This window comes from Pelodiscus sinensis, chromosome W (assembly GCF_052426305.1).
Source record: "Pelodiscus sinensis isolate ZL-2025 chromosome W, ASM5242630v1, whole genome shotgun sequence".
In the NCBI taxonomy this organism is placed as follows: Eukaryota; Metazoa; Chordata; order Testudines; family Trionychidae; genus Pelodiscus; species Pelodiscus sinensis.
Window position 1 is genome coordinate 13,050,395 of NC_143084.1, and position 16,739 is coordinate 13,067,133.

A 16,739-nucleotide genomic window follows, 5' to 3' on the forward strand; every position below is an offset into this window, starting at 1 on the left:
CCAGATTTGAAGAAGTGAACATGCGTGAGGGCCGTCCCCGCACTCTCAGCCCCAAGGCGGAGGGCCCGCAGGGTCGGAGGCGGGCGGAGAGCGCAGGGCACGCCGGCCTCACGGCGGCCCAGGGGACAGGGCGAACCTGCAGCCGAGCGGGGGAGAGGGGCTACGGACGTGCCCTACAGGGCAGGCTCTAGGACCGCGGAGGCCATGGGCGGTGGCGGCGGCGGCGCGGCCGGAAGCGGCGCACTAGGCGCGCCAGTTCAAAAGAGCGCTGGGGAGCCAGGAGAGGGGGAGGAAGCCAGGAGAGGGGGAGGCCGTATTAAACCGGAACATGGGCCGCAATTGGCCCGCGGGCCGGACTTTGGACATGCCTGGCTTAAAGTCACAAAAAATTCTGACACTGCTATGTGGACAGTGTATTTATTAAATAAAAATTAAATATACACATTCCAAGTTCAGGATTTTTTTTTTCCAGTGAAAAACAACAGTTAGGAGTAGCATATTATTTTCTCCCTTAGTCGGTATACAAATTCAACCAGATTATTCTAACAAACACAACACAGCAGTATTTTAAGCTTCCTTCAATCAACAGGGGAAAAAAACCAGTAGTTTTGTAATAATTATGTTATCGGTTTTTGGCTTCTTGCCTTTAATATATTCTATAATTAAGTAGTACTCAGTGGAATTTGAGTAGCCCTCTGGTACATACATACATACATGGTTTCATATATAATGCAGTGATTTTATGTGGAGGTATACACCCTTACACTCTCAGATATTGAATGCAAAGTTACAGCTCCCTCAACAACAAGAGGCAGCTGTTTGGTTTCTAAATTCCAAGTTTTCCTAGCAAAAAGTTTGCAGAAGTCATAAAACCAGAAAGCATATTGTAATTTACACAAAAGACTCAAAAGGTGCACCTAGAGAAAAAGCTCTTGCTTGCATCAGGGACAAACAACTAGCTACACCAGAGGTCTGCAACCTATGGCTCTAGGTCAGGGGTCAGTAACCTTTTCAAACCAAAGAGCCCAACTACATCAAAATTCAGAACAAGTGGTTAACAGAGAGCTGTATAAGAATGTCCAGTTGCATGACTGAAAATATACAACTTAATATTATTGATAATTGACATAATTAACAGGGAGGAGGAATAGCTCAGTAGTTTGAGCATTGGCCTGCTAAACCCAGGGTTATGAGCGCAATCCTTGAGGGGGCCATTTAGGGATCTGGGGCAAATCTGTCAGGGATGGTACTTGGTCCTGCCGTGAGGACAGGGGACTGGACTTGGGACCTTGAAAGGTCCCTTCCAGCTCTATGAGATAGGTATATCTCCATGTATTTTGACATGATTAATAACAGCATAAATGAAACACTGTACTCACAGACTTCATTTAATGGGACTTCTGCTGCTGGATCTACATTTCTTTGAAGTTTAGATCATAACTGGTCAAATCCAGCTTCATGTAGGCATTCAGGTGGTCTTTTGTCAATCTTATGGCAGGCGACTGGGGATGCAAGCATGCAGGAGTCTGGGTTGGGGTGTACAAGGGGCCCAGGGCAGGGGACTTGGGCATATGATGGACTCAGGGCACAAGGCTGGGGTGTGTAGGGATGCAGGAGTGTTATTACAGGGGACTGGGGATGTGGGGGCATGAGGGGCTCAGGGCAGGGTGTTCAGGTGTATAATGGGCTCAGGGCTGGTGTGGGGTGTGTGTGCAGAAGTGTTCTGACACTGCAGCCAGATGGGGGCTGGGCCCCAATTGGGGGCTTGTTGGCCAGGCTTCATTTTTAATTAAAGTAAAATATTATGTCCAACAAAAAAAGTGTTAACATTGTCTTTATTTATGGCAGGGGTGGGGAATTGTTTTTGGATCGGGGGCCATTAACCCACAGAAAAATCAGTCGGGGACTACACAAGTGAGAAGTAAAAAAAAATCCCAAAAATGGGCCAAAAATGAGGGGTTAAGCGTGTGGGACAGGGATGCCAGTGAATGAGACAGGGGTGCAGGATCTGGGTGGGAGGCAGGGTGCAGGAGCAGGCTAAGAGTAGGGTCTCTGGCTGGGGGGAGGGGGCAGGAGCAGGCTGGGGGCAAGGTGTCTGGCCAGAGGGCGGGAGTGGGGGGGGAAATCTGGGCATGAGGGCTGGCGAGGCCCACTTACTTGCTTTTGTGCCACGTGTAACACGGCCTCCGCTGCTCCCATTCGCCATGAAGGATTTGCAAGGGAAGCTTGCAGGAAGTGTTTCCCGGGGGAAAGAAAATAGCAGTGCGCACATAGCCATCTTTGGTTCCTGGTTTCCTGCACCCGGGGGAAGGAAAAGGGCAGCACACGGAGCCATTTTGTTCCCCGCACACCGGATCCAGTGGGGAGGCTCCGGGCTTTTGCCACCCCCAGGAAGCCAGCACTAGCATTCCAATCTTGCGTGGGGGCTGTAAGGCTGTAGCACCAGCACTGGCTCCCTGTTGCGGGGGGGCTCCTTAGTGAGCCATAGGTTACCAACCCCTGCTCTAGAGCCAAATATGGCTCAGTACAGAACTAAATATGGCTCTTTTGTCATTCCCAAAAATCCACACAACTTAAGTTACAATGAAAAAATTTTGAATTTAAAAACATGTAATTACTCGCATCAAGATGATTTTTGTCCATTTCACCTTTAACTGTTCATTTTAACAACCACCCATCCTCTCCACTCATTGGGAGTTGTGCATATTCTCTTTTTATTTGATTGGTCAAGAAATCTTTTCACCATCATGTGTGATAGTGAAGTCTGTAACCCCCTAACAGTAAAAATGGCAAAGAGAAAGAGATGACAAGTATCGGAATTTTTAAAAGGAGTGGACAGACTGGTGTGCATTTGCAGATAGGTCTGGATCTCCACACTGTATTATTTGTAGTGAGAGACTGGTTCTCAAACAAACAAAAAAACAAATTTCATGACAAAACATGCAGCATTTGCTATAAAATACCCCGAGGGTGATGCACCAAAAAAAAAAAAAGCGCACAGCGCCTGCAAGGAGCTACAGCAAAAAATGAACATTGGACAAAATAGCCTGCTAGCATGGTCAGAAAAGGTGGGAGCTTAAACTCCACAAGTTTTGCGGGCTCACACAGCATTATTCGAGAGAGGAAGCCTTTCACTGACAGGGATTACATGAAGAGATGGATTCTAAAAATTGGTCATGAACTATTTGACGAGTTTCACAAGGACAAAAAAAAAATCTTACAGAAAATTCAAAACATGCCATTATCAGCAAAAACAGTCCATGACAGAGCTGGGAAAATGGCCCATCAAATCGACAAGGAACAAATGCAAAATCTGAGTACAGCTACTTATTTTTCATTTGCTTTGGACAAGACAACCAACACGTGACGTTAATCAGTTGTGTATTCTGGGACGATGTATTTGTGGAAATGCTGTACACGAAGAGATGACTGAGATATTATCAATGAAAAAAAATCAAACAAGGGATAAACATCCTTAAAACTGTGATGAACTTTGTAAACGAGGAAGAAATACAGTTGGATAATCTTGTGTCTGCGTGTACGAATAGTGCACCTAGCATGGTCGACAAATACAGGAGATTCCTTAATCTTGTCAGAACAGCTCCACCGCCCACTTTTGAACTATCATTACATTGGGCATCAGGAGGCACTTTGTGCACAATTTTGTGGAACTGAACTCAGAAATGTAATGGGACTGGTCGTTCACGTTGTCAATTGAATTCTTGCCTGAACCCTTAATCGCTATCAATTTCAGTCACTGCTTGAGGAAGTAGATTCCGAATACCCCGATCTACTAATGCACAATGTTCACTGGTTATCTCGTGACAAAGTTTTGTCTCGTTTTGCCACCTGCATTAATGAGATTAAGTCATTTTTGGACATGAAGGGCGTTGAGCAACCAGTCACAGTCTGAAAGCTTGGTGTATTTAAGTTTTGCTAGCTCGTCGACATTACCAGTCATTTGAATGAGTTAAACCTTAAGCTACGAGAGCAAGGAAATACAGTCCTGACTCTGCAGCAGGCAGTGTTTGGATTTGAGTCAAAATTGACTGTCTTCATTAAAGATAATCGACACGGGCAGACTGGCACATTTTGAAAGATTACAAATGTTTCATGATTCGTATCAGAGAGAGAATCCAAGTAACAGCCTTGATTTGCAGCAGCTTGCCGGGTTTGTTTCTGAGATCCTAGTGGCATTCAGTCTCATTTTTTTGACTCTTGCAAACACAGTGCTCTAAGTCTGATTCGTCCACATAAAGTGTCCACTGAAGAACTGGATTTGACGATCATTCCAGGCATCTCAGTCAGTGATTTGGAAATGGAAATAGCAGATTTCAAGGAGTCGGATATCTGGGTGGAAAAATTTGTCAAGCTGAATTCTGATTTAGAATGCCTTGCTTGACAATGTACAGAATTGGGAAAACTGCGCAAATGGGATGACATGGAGAAATTGGAGCACGATGATAATCTGATTCTGCAAACTTGGAAAGAACTTCCTGTCACATAGAACACCGTGCAGAATGTCAGCTTGGCCTTACTTTCAGTGTTTGGCTCCACCTATATGCATAAGCAGGCTCGCTCTCATTTTAATCACAAAGGTAATTTGTGCTCAAGATTGACAGAAGACAGCCTGAATGCGTACATGAAGCTGGATTTGACCAGTTATGATGTAAACTACAAAGAAATATATGAAAAGAAGCAGTAGCAGAAGTACCATTAAAGTCTGTCAGTACAATGTTTTGTTTATGCTATTATTAATCATGTCAATAATAAATAATATTCTTATACAGCTCTTTGTTGAACACTTGTTCTGAATTTTGATGTATTTTGGATCTTTGGTTTGAAAAGGTTGCCAACCCCAGCTACACTTGCTGCAAAATGATCAAAATAAGAGTGCCCAGCTGGCAGCACTGATAAAGGGATAAACAGGCACGCTGGAAAGCCCTCCACCCGTCACTTCTCAATGCCCGCTTCTGCGTAGGGCAAGTTCAAACTGAAGTGAATTAGTGACTTCTCTGTAGCCCTGGTCACTAGAACTGGGTGTTTACAACCCGGCACCGAAAAGGATGGCTCATTCAAAGAGCAGCTGCCTAACGTGGTCACTTCCCAGTGGCAAGAGGGCTCATTCACAATTCAACTGGGGTAACAGACTGGCTCCCACTTTGTACAATTCTCATGGATCTGGGTAGAGGGAGTCCATGTAACCTTCCTAGCCCCACTGAGAAAAAAAAGTGTTCCCTGTTTAGCCTGCAGAGCCAAGGGGAACGTGGCACACAGCTGCAGGGGGGCAGAAGCCCGGCTCTGTGCAACACAAAATGTTACGCTCTGGTCTGACTGAGCAGCCGCTTGCCCAGGATTTAATTGGTTCCCCAGGTAGCTCACGGGCTAATGGCCTGGGGGAGGGCATGCCCATGGCTGAGAGGGGAGAGCACACTGGGTCTGAGCAACCCCCTGGGCTGCATAGGATCCTCCGCTCCGTCCATTGCACTGGGGACAGTGCTGTCTGTAACAAAAGCCAAGAGACCCGTAAGCGCTGCCTAGATCTGTGGGCAGTGGGGAGGAGGAGATGGTGCAAAAGTTCAATCCTACAGAGCTTTGGGGGAAGGGGTCCGCTTTCTGGGTAGGAATGCTCGCCTGTGGGCTCCCAAGTGCGGCAGTGGCTGGTGAATGTCATCTCTGGCTTGATCTGCCTCTCCTGAGAGCTGCCCCGGGGAGAGGGAGATATTCACGGGAAACCTCCCCCCAGTGCAATACAGGTCCATGCAAAACATGCCTCCATCCCAAAGCCCTGCTCGCTCTCTTCCAAAGAATGGCTCAATCACCAGGTCCGAGCAGGGGGCAGAGGAAAGGGAGGATGAGGGCAGCTAGCTACCCCGGGCGCCGTTTGTCCGCCTTGGCTGCTCCAGGCACCAGCTGCAGCCCCCTTCCTAGTGCCTCCCCCGATCACAAGGTATCGGCTAAGCAAAAGGGGGGAAACAAAAAGTTTGCAGGCGCTGCGACCAAATAGCAAGGATTCGCCATCCCGAGACATCAGAATTAACTCACTTCCCCGCCCCCTTCCAAGGCAACGGGGGCAGCACATGGGGGGAAACAGCAGTGGCTGCCAGGCATGGGCACCGTAAGGCAGGGGACACCCCCGCCCCTTGCAGTGGGCACATAAAGAGCAGGGAGCAGCAGGGCTGAGCTACGCCTACAGCCCCGAACAGCACCAGCTGGGCTGCAGTCTGCCGCGTCCAGCCCCCGAGCTGGGGAAGCCGCGAGCCCGGCCCCAGCCCCTTTATATCTCGTTACCTTTTTTGTTGTCTTGCATCGGTAGCAGCGGCTTAGCTCCCCTTCCCCTCTCGGGCTATGCCAGCCTGTTCCTCATCTCACAGCCTTCCTCTCAGCGCCATCTTGCAAGCTTGTGACGCTGAGAGCAGCTCACCCCTGACCCACATTTGAATAGAAGCCAAAATGGAAAAAAAAAGGGGGGGGGCAAAAAGAACGAGAAAGACAACAGCTAAGCCAGAGCTGCGCCAATATAACACATCAGCTCCTGCCCTCTCGCCAGCTAGTTTAGTAGTAAGCAATTTCCTGCTTTTGCACGAATTGTTACAGCAGCAGAACTGGGAGAGAGAGCTTTGTAATTCCCATTAAAGGACGTAGGCTTCTCCCACCCTCTTCCCTTACCACCCACACCTCTGAATTCCACCCCGGCATCCTATCACTAGTTTATGGCTCCGATTTTCAGCAATTAAAAAGGCATTTCTAAAGATCATTTTTTCCCTGTCCTCCTGGTGAGATCTAGACTGTGTAGTAGAGAATATAACCTGCAATTTTTTTGAGATTTACTTTTTAAAACGCTATGGGGAGTTACCCCCTGCTCGCAAACCCCCCTTTGGGGGTAGGCAGCCCTGGCCCCCCCGGAAGCCGGTGAGGGCCAGGCTGAGGCCAGCTGGCTGCCTCCCCGCGTGAGGGGGAAACGCTGTGTAGGCCCCATGCTCTTCCCTCCAACCACAGAGCACCAGGGAGGGAAAGGGGCAAGGCTGCAGAATGCAGAGTGACGTGATGATGTCACTCTGTTCTCCTGCACGAAAAACGTTTTATATATATACACAGATCAATGTTTAATGCTGCATGCAAAACCAGGAAAATCTACAGTGCAATTACTGTGTTATTAGTTTATTGTTACCATTTTTTTTGTTAAACACTGCCAATAAGTTCTCTATCACATACAAGACACAAATAGAGACATAACCTGTACTCCCTAATAAGTCAATAAGAATTTAAGATTTATCTTATTTATTGGAAACATATTGACAGGGGGAATTTGTTTGGGATTTACTTCCCTAGTCCTGCAAATATTTACATGTGTTTAATTTTAAGCATACAAGTGTAACCCCTCCTGTTCACTAGCCCAGTGTGAGGTTATTCAGCATAGGGGAAGCCTTGTGACTTCTTACACAACTGTGGGAGGCTAGGCCTGAGGCTCCTTGGTGTGCTCTGCATTGTGTAGTGTGTGTGTGCGAGCACCTCAGACCAGACCCACTCAGACAAACCACCAGCAACAGGCTTTCTTCTGTAAAAAACATAGAACAGGATCAGGGTTCAGCAGCCCCTCCTCTCTGCATGCAGCCTGCCTACTGCTTCCAGCTCAGTCCCTGCTGGGGGCAGAGGGCACATCCAAACAGGAAGTTCTCCCAACATGCCGCAGTTTGTAGTCCACAACTTGTAGTTCCCAAGGCTGCTGTTGAAGCACACTGGACCTTGGGTTACACGAGTAAATCCCTTGAACAAAATGGGACTAAGCACTTAAATTAAGCACATGCCTAATTGGGGGGGGCGGGGAGAAATCAGGTTTTAATTTTCAAAATGTGCACTGACAGAAAAGCGTCAACTTTTCCACATTGATGAACATGGGCAGCCACATTAATGTAATACCGAGTAGGAATAATAGTTAGCATTGCATTTTCACACATTACCTTTTCAAAATGTAATACAGAATTTAGCAAATTAATCTCGAACAACGAAGCAACAGATATGATCACATATTATGGCAATTAGATATAAGATTCTTTTGCTTCCACATAGAAATAGTTGTAATATTTGCAAATGTGAGATGAATTATTTTTATTTGATGTGTTATATATTTATTAATAAAGGAGGAAATTATTGTTCCAAGGGCACATGAGAAATTATATCTTGGAGATTTTGCCTCTAAGAAGCAAAGTCCTCAGTATAACCCATTACTTAAGTCCCTTTTACATTGGACAGGGTGATTACGTTAATGAAGCTGATCCTATAATTTGTAATGTCTCTGAGAATTTGATGGTAAAGTCCTAGCAATAGCAAGTATTTCACAGACTTCTTGTGCAGACCCAGGCAGTTAAGCTTCATCACAGCCCCACAACCTGCATTAGTCTTGTCTGATAATAAATTTCCTTTCATAGTTGCTCACCTGGGGTTCAAAGTTTTTGCCTCAGAGGTCTCTCAGTTCTACCATAGGGGCCTGAATGGACAAATAAAGATGAGATCACAGCAGAGTGTCAGAAGGGTCTGGACCTTCACTACTCCCACCAAACACTCAGTGAAGAGCACAAAACCTCAGTAGTGGAACGAAGAGCAGCCAACTGACTGTGAGTACAAGACTCTTGCCTTACTAGGGGGTGGAAGGATCAGGATGGGAGTGGTTTCCAGCTGGATTTTCAAGCTAGTGGCCATGCAAAAAGCTAGAGAGGTGCAGGGAGCTCTCTTACTCCATGCTGTGCTGGAGAAGTCATAGAAGAATGCCCAATCCTTGTGGCATGTCAGCTAAGCAGGAAAGAGAAACAATCTGGAAGCTGTTTTAGCCAGGGTTAGAAATTACTTTCATCCAAAATCTCCATAGGTTTGGGGACCATCAGTTCTGGACACACCCACTTTAAGGAAATGGAGACATGGACAAATAACTAATGGAGCTGAGACAAAAAAATATAAATTAGGAAGTTATCACAGTGGAAAGTGGTACAATAGGACATGCATCTATGTTCAGTTTAATATATACATAGGGGCCAATGAGAAACCCAGACATCCACAGTTTTAGTGGAAGGTCCAGGTCTGGCTATTTGCTGGAGCAAATTGGGCACAGGCTCTGACTACACCTTCATCCAAACAAGATGGCATACAAGAGAGATACCAAGACACTGATAGTGGGTTCCAGCGAGGCACACAGCCATGGATTCTGCCATTCAAATGCCATGTCTAGCATCTGGTACAACGTGTGCCAAGTAAAAGTATTACTTAATCATGGACAGCAGCAACGTCAGGGCCAAGACCAGATGAGAAAGACAACACTGGCGTAAATACATTGTTCGTGGGGACTGTTGCACAAATAAGTTTTGCAAGTTGTTTGGTATTCAGTGATAGCTTGAGGTGAACAGCCATTCCAGTTGTAATCAGATACTAGTGCTTAAAGCAGTTATTTTTAATATACATGTTGCAGTAGCCCTTTGAGGTCCCAACCAGGATTGGGACCCATTGTTCCTGGTGATGTACAGACACATACAAAGACACCGACCTAGTCCTGTGGATGGTGGTGAATATATTGTAAACACTGGGTCCAATGCAAGTACAACAAACAGATTTCTTACTAGTAGGCTATGTCTACACTGGCGCGATCTTGCACCAGAGAAATGCAAATGAGGCTAAGCGTGGAATATCGCCGTGCCTCATTTGCATATCTAATGAGCCGCCATTTTGTGGAAGAGGCTCTTGCGCCAGAAGGAGCTGTCTACACTGCCCCTTCTTGCACAAGAAAAACCCTCTTGCGCAATGCCCCATCTCTGATTATTTTCAGGAATAATGGCATTGCGCAAGAGGGTTTCTCTTGCGCAAGAAGGGACAGTATAGATGCTCCTTCTGGCACAAGAGCCTCTTCCACAAAAATGGTGGCTTATTAGATATGCAAATGAGGCTCGGCGATATTCCACGCTTAGCCTCATTTGCATTTCTCTGGCGCAAGATCGCGCCAGTGTAGACATAGCCCTAGTGTATTAATAGTTCAGAATAGAACCTGAAGAGCTAGTAAACTGGGCTGGAATTATATCCCATACTCACATTAGTTTCCAGTCCTTCCTCACAAATGTCTCCGTGGTGTTTCTGGGCAGAGAAGCATCTGTGGACCTTAATATTATCTACAAGATGGAGGTGTTGCGGGCAAAATATTTAGATTCAAAACAAGAGTTGATAGATGAAACCTCAGAGGGTTTTCAGGGCTACAATGAATTTTAAGGTACTCACTACCCATGGATGGCACCTCCAACCTTTCAAAGCTGGCTTATGCTTATGTTATAAAGGTAGGAGGACATCATATTGCTGTGATGTGTAGAGTTGAATCCCTATGCTGTGGGTCAGCAGTGAGGCCATCACAGAAAAGAACATGTTACTGCACCCGGGGGGGTGGGGGGAGGACTCAGGAGCTGGTGTGCCCCTTTAACCTCAGGCTGTGTCTACACTGCACCACTTTTCCAGAAAAGGGATGCAGATTAGGCCAGTCGGAATTGCAAATCCGCGGGGGATTTAAATATCCCCCACGGCATTTGCATTTACATGGCTGCCGCTTTTTTCTGGCTTGGGGATAAGCCGGAGAAAAGCGCCAGTCTAGACGCGATTCTCCGGAAAATAAACCCTTTTCCGGAGGATTTCTTATTCCTACTTGGAAATTGGGTAAATGTTGCATTTTATTAATATCGGAAGAACTGACTTAAATGGGGCCTGTGTGTTGTGTAGTCTTGCCTTAATCTTTGTATTCATGCCCGTCAGTGTGAGAGAAGCTATTTACATATATTTTCATGTACATGCAACCACATTTAAGTTGCAGCCCTCTGCATGTGCTGTGAGTATCATTGTGGCCCCCGGGGCTTCCAAAGTTGAGTAGCCCTGACATATACCACCAAAGGAAAATAAAGGCAATAGTTGACCTGCCAGCTCCACAAAGACAAGAAGTGGCTGCAACATTTTCAGGGCATGGGACATGCAACCTGAGTGGGACAAGAAGACTAAGAGGGTACGGGTATGTCTACACAGCAACATTATAACTAGTGTAGTCCCCTTATTAAAGGGGCCTCTAACTTTTACTGGGAGGATCCTTTGTGCTGCAATCTAGCCCTAGAGACTACAACTCCCATGAGCCCTTGAGGAAGAAAAGGGGAACGGTGCCTCTTCCAGGCTATGCAAATAGAGAGTTAGGCTAGGCTCCATTTTTTTGAGAGAGAGGAGCCAGGCTGTTGGTGTGGAGCCTTTTCCAGGCCAGGAGCTGTTGTGTTGCAGCTAGAGCCTGTTACTGTTACTGCTGGGGCTTGGATCGAGCAGGCTGCTTTGGCGGCTGCTGTTGATTGTCCCTGGAGGGGAGAGACTCTGGCTGTGCCTGTGGCTGGGATGAGCTTACATAAACCTGCACAGGAGGTGACTGTGAGTAACTGGTTTGTTTGGAAAAGTGCTGCCTGGGACAGAGCACAAAAGACAAACTGACTCTGGGTGCAATGAGAGCCAGAATGATCTGCCCAGTGAACCAGAGCTGCTGGTATTTGGTGGGGCCTGCTCCAGTGGCAGAGGGATTTTGCAGCTGGCTGCTCAGCTTGGACTAACACACAGAGGACCTGCACAGGCTGTCTCCACTCCAGCTTCAGACCTCCAAGCGCGCCCACACAAGCAAGTGTCTGGGACTCAGAATCCAGGAGTGCACACTCTGGGGTGGGATAAATGGTGGCAGTGCAAATGCCAGATGGATAAGTTTCCTTTCTTTCTGTGTACTTTTTAATTGATTTTGTTCACATTTCATCTGTTAAACCCTGTTTCTTTAAGTTGTTAAGTAAAGGTATGTTAATTCTAATTTAATCAATTAGAGGTATATTATTTATAATTGTTGTCTTGGAGTTATTCTAGCAATAATCTGGGTCTGTTTATTCCTGGAGGCTCCCAAGGCGGTGTACAGGGCCAGCCAGGTGGAGGCACCACCATTGTGTAACCGTACCGGACTCAAACCGGTGTAACAGAATGACACGGATGCCCGAAGGAGGATTTACCAGACCTTTATTAATCAGCGCTGATGGTCGTCCCCTCGAGCTTTACAGCAAAAATGGCAAGGAGCGACCCCGTGCCGCTCTGTGCATAGCCTTTTATCGGATACATGAATAACAGCTTGATTGGCTTTTACATTTCATTGGTTAAAGCACAGCAATACATTATTTCTAACATTCACGATTGGCATTCCAGTAACTGGGGAGGGGTACTCTTATCTTATGCCTATGTGCGGTTTTACTCTGCCTGCTTGTGCCTGTCACAAGTTAGAAAATGTGAAATACAGCTTCATTCTTGCTCACAGGCTAGTGAGCTCCTAATTGCTGTTAGGCTAGTTTCTTATCTTTTTCGGGCAAGGGGCAAATTCCACTACAATTGTATATTCTTCAGGAGCAAGGGACAGCAGCAAGGGGGTAGATAGGGAATCCCCAACTAAACAACATCACTGCTGGAGCACTCAGGATCTCCTTTTATGTTAAAAATATCAGGTGCCCAGGCACACAGGTGTGTGAGACCTGCTCCCAAGTAACCCAGGGAGGAAAAAGGGGGGTTACACTAGCGTTATTTCAAAATAACTTAGTCCGTGTCTACACAGCCAGCAGTTATTTCGAAATAGTGTCAAACTGCTCTCAAGCTGGAGGACTTCTTACTCCGACTCCTGTAGCCCTCCTTGTACGAGGAGTAAGGGAAGTCAGAGGAAGAGTGCACTATTTTGAAATAAGTGCTGTGTAGACACTCCCAATTGTTGCTGGCAAGAGTAAGTCTCAGGTCCAACACTGGGTTCTCTAAGTACAAAAACACTCTGCACAGGTATCTGTCAAACGCAAGCAGTTTATTTCCTGACAGACTTCAACTGTGCCCCTTAACTAAAAGAACAACATGATAGGAAAAGTGGCGTCTTGCGTCCCTTCTGAAAGCTGGGAACCCTGTTTCAGCTGTGGACAAGCGGGAGGTCGTCTAGGCGTCCGAAGCACCGGTACCAGAGTCCATCGGTGAGGTTCAAATTGCTGTGCTGTGGTGCAGCTTTAAATACAGTGTCTCTGCCTTGTTCTGCAGTTTCAAAATTTCTGGGGGTTATGTATTACTTGCTAACATATGGCTTAGCTGTTCTGCTTGTCCTTTGACCTTGTTTACATGATCAGTACATCTGGGTAAACAGGATTGTTTATATGTTCCTGCTCTTATCTGTAACTTGTTCTTGCTACACTGGCTCCATTGCTTATCTTAAAATGGTGTGTGTTCCTAGAGGCTTGCTTCTGGCTCATCATATATAGGGGAAGGGAGGGTGGGAGAATGCAGGCCTCACCACCCCATCCTTGGCACGTACACAGTTCTTCCGCAATTAACCCCTACACCAATTTCAAAATAAGCTACACAATCAACATAGCTCAATTTGCATAGCTTATTTTGCATTAAGCACTGCAGTGTAGAGACACCCAGCGTTCCACTGAAAAACCTGTTTCTTAATGATATGGTGAGAATGAGAACAGAATATTGCTTATGAACAATGGGAAAATGCACCTTTTCAGGCATTGGTACTAAGTTCTGACAGACATCTGTACAAATTATGCTCAAGTGCAAAAAAGGGCTGTTGGTAATAGCATCATACCAATGTCTGTTCGACAAAGAGGTCCTTCTACAATCAGACCATAATCCCCTGGAAGGCATGTTCACTAACTCATTGAGCAAGAGGCACTCCAAAATGGCCATGGAGGAGACTGTGTTTTATGAAAAGATGTATCTGAAAAACTTTTCCATCTCTTATGTCTTCATCTGTAAATACATCTATGAACTATACTAGTCTCACTAAGACCTCTTCATAATTAGGTTACTTCAATTCCCCCACCACTTTTTTGTAGGTTGCTGCTACTTGAATTATGACTGTAGTTGATGGATGATTGCAAGGAAAATTACTTTTTTACCCTTGCATATAAAAACTTCCACCGCTAAAAAACATTCTTTCATAATTAAGTTCTAGATAGTGCTGGAATTTCACTTTAATTTTTGTGGAGCTTTGTTCCAATGAAATTGAAAGGCAAAACAAAAGTTAAGAGACACATGTTTAATTTAGAAGAAAACTTTACCAAATCCATAATATGAATCCAGAGCTCTCTAGTGTAGAGATGAATTGGTCAGGTCTCAACTCTCAAATCATCATCATCAACAACCATGGGCTCAACGCCCATTGGTGTCCGATGCCTCCCTCACTATTTCCTTCCATCTTTCCCTGTCCAGTGCGGAGTGGCTTAGTTTCTGTAGACTAGCTCCGCACCAATCTACTATATCATCTACCCATGCTCTGTGGGGTCTGCCTCTCCTATTCGGACCATCCATTATGCCAAATACCAGGGTCTTAACTTGTCGCTCGTCGTTCATTCTGCAGATATGCCAGAATAGCTGTAACTTCCGTTGTATACACTTCTGCAGTAGGTTCTCTTTACATAAGAACATAAGAACGGCCGTACTGGGTCAGACCAAAGGTCCATCTAGCCCAGTATCCTGTCTGCCGACAGTGGCCAGCACCAGGTGCCCCGGAGGGGATGGACTGAAGACAATGATCAAGCGATTTGTCTCGTGCCATCCATGTCCAGCCTATGACAAACGGAGGCCAGGGACACCATTCCTACCCCCTGGCTAATAGCCTTTTATGGACCGAACCTCCATGAAATTATCTAGCTTCTCTTTAAACTCTGTTCTAGTTCTAGCCTTCACAGCCTCCTGCAGCAAGGAGTTCCACAGGTTGATTATGCTCTGTGTGAAGAAGAACTTTCGCTTATTAGTTTTAAACCTGCTGTCCATTCATTTCATTTGGTGTCCTCTAGTCCTTCTATTATGGGAACTAATGAAGAACTTTTCTTTATTCACCCTCTCCACACCACTCATGCTTTTATAGACCTCTATCATATCCCCCCTCAGTCTCCTCTTTTCCAAACTGAAAAGTCCCAGTCTCTTTAGCCTCTCTTCATATGGGACCTGTTCCAAACCCCTCATCATTTTAGTTGCCCTTTTCTGAACCCTTTCCAAGGCCAAAATATCTTTTTTTGATGTGAGGAGACCACATCTGTACACAGTACTCAAGATGTGGGTGTACCATAGTTTTATACAGGGGCAGTAAGATATTCTGTGTCTTATTTTCTATCCCTTTCTTAATAATTCCTAACATTCTATTTGCCTTTTTGACCGCCGCTGCACACTGCGTGGACGTTTTCAGAGAACTGTCCACGATAACGTCAAGATCTCTTTCCTGATTTGTCGTAGCCAAATTAGCCCCCATCATACTATATGTATAGTTGGGGTTATTTTTTCCAACGTGCATTACTTTACACTTATCCACATTAAACTTCATTTGCCATTTTGTTGCCCAATCATTTAGTTTTGTGAGATTTTTTTGAAGTTCTTCACAGTCTGCTTCTGTCTTGACTATCTTGAACAGTTTCACAGTATCATCCACAAACTTTACCACCTCACTGCTTGCCCCTTTCTCTAGATCATTTATGAATAAGTTGGATAGGATTGGTCCTAGGACTGACCCTTGGGGGACACCACTAGTTACCCCTCTCCATTCTGAAAATTTACCATTTATTCCTACCCTTTGTTTTCTGTCTTTTAACCAGCTCTCAATCCATGAAAGGACCTTCCCCCTTTTATCCCATGGCCATGTAATTTACACAAGAGCCTTTAGTGAGGGACTTTGTCAAAGGCTTGCTGAAAATCTAAGTACACTATTGTGACGGACCGGGCCGTGTCTGGGCACAGCTGAGGGCGTCCGCTCAGGGCGAACTGCTCGAATCCGGGGCTACTTACAGCCCCCGACTGGTGACCTCTCCACACAGGCCACAAACCAGTCCCACAGAGCGCTTCAGCTGCCTGCCTGAAGCCTCCCGAGCAAAACCCCTCCGACACCCCAGCAATATCTGTGCCCCAGATGGCCCCGGGCCTATACACAGGTGGGGGGTCCTAGCACCCAATCCCACCTACCCCGAACAAGTTCTGTCCGGTTCCAAGAAACCAGCCACAGATCCCTGGTCAATTTACCCTCTGGACCTTACCCACAAATCACGCTGGGCCAATCCTTTAGAATCTATACCTAAAGGTTTATTATTACAGGAAAGAAAAGCATGAGAGTAAGGTTATTAAAGTACAGTACGTTACATGCACCGAATCTCCCAGTCCTCGATGCAGGCTCTAGCAGAGATGTTGCAGCTGCTGGTTTAAAAGTTCTTATTGCACATCCTACGATCAGGATGGGTTCACAGGTCTTCCGGGCTCTTCAATCCCTGCAGTGCTGCCTCTGGGATGAAGTGCTGAGCTGAGAACAAAATGGCATCGACCGCATGGCCTCTTTCTACCTCCTCCCTGGCCTCTTCTTGTATGCAGCAAGTCACCTGGTCCGAGGCCAATCTCTGTTTCCTGCTGGCTGCCCTCAGGTGACAAATCCCATTCTTTGGGTGTGTCCATAGCCCATTGAGAGCCATTGTTCCACAGGGCTTTGCTACTCAGCCTGTCCATAGCAATGCTTAACCACATTCACAGAAATATTCAGCTTCCACACAGATTACAGATTCCTACCTACACACATGGACATTATACACTCACATAAATAGTGTACATAAGATTAACAAACAACAAGCTCCCATTCAATACCCCACATGGCTCCCCCCATACCAATTTCTGGGGCCAACACCCCCACCTAGGGGTGCAGC

At 46.1% G+C, this 16,739-nt stretch overlaps 1 protein-coding gene across 6 annotated transcripts in view; it reads right to left on the minus strand.

Moving 5' to 3' along the window:
• Positions 1-6,448, minus strand: part of LOC102460042 (hypermethylated in cancer 2 protein) — a 186,886-nt gene extending 180,438 nt beyond the window's left edge. For 4 of the 6 annotated variants that reach the window (XM_075897828.2, XM_075897821.2, XM_075897818.2 and 1 more), the window contains exon 1: positions 6,292-6,448. The gene's annotated coding sequence lies outside the window, so the exon portion shown is untranslated. The remainder of the gene's footprint in view (positions 1-6,291) is intronic. The other 2 variants (XM_075897829.2, XM_075897826.2) reach the window with 2 other exon arrangements.
• Positions 6,449-16,739: the final 10,291 nt, after the last annotated feature.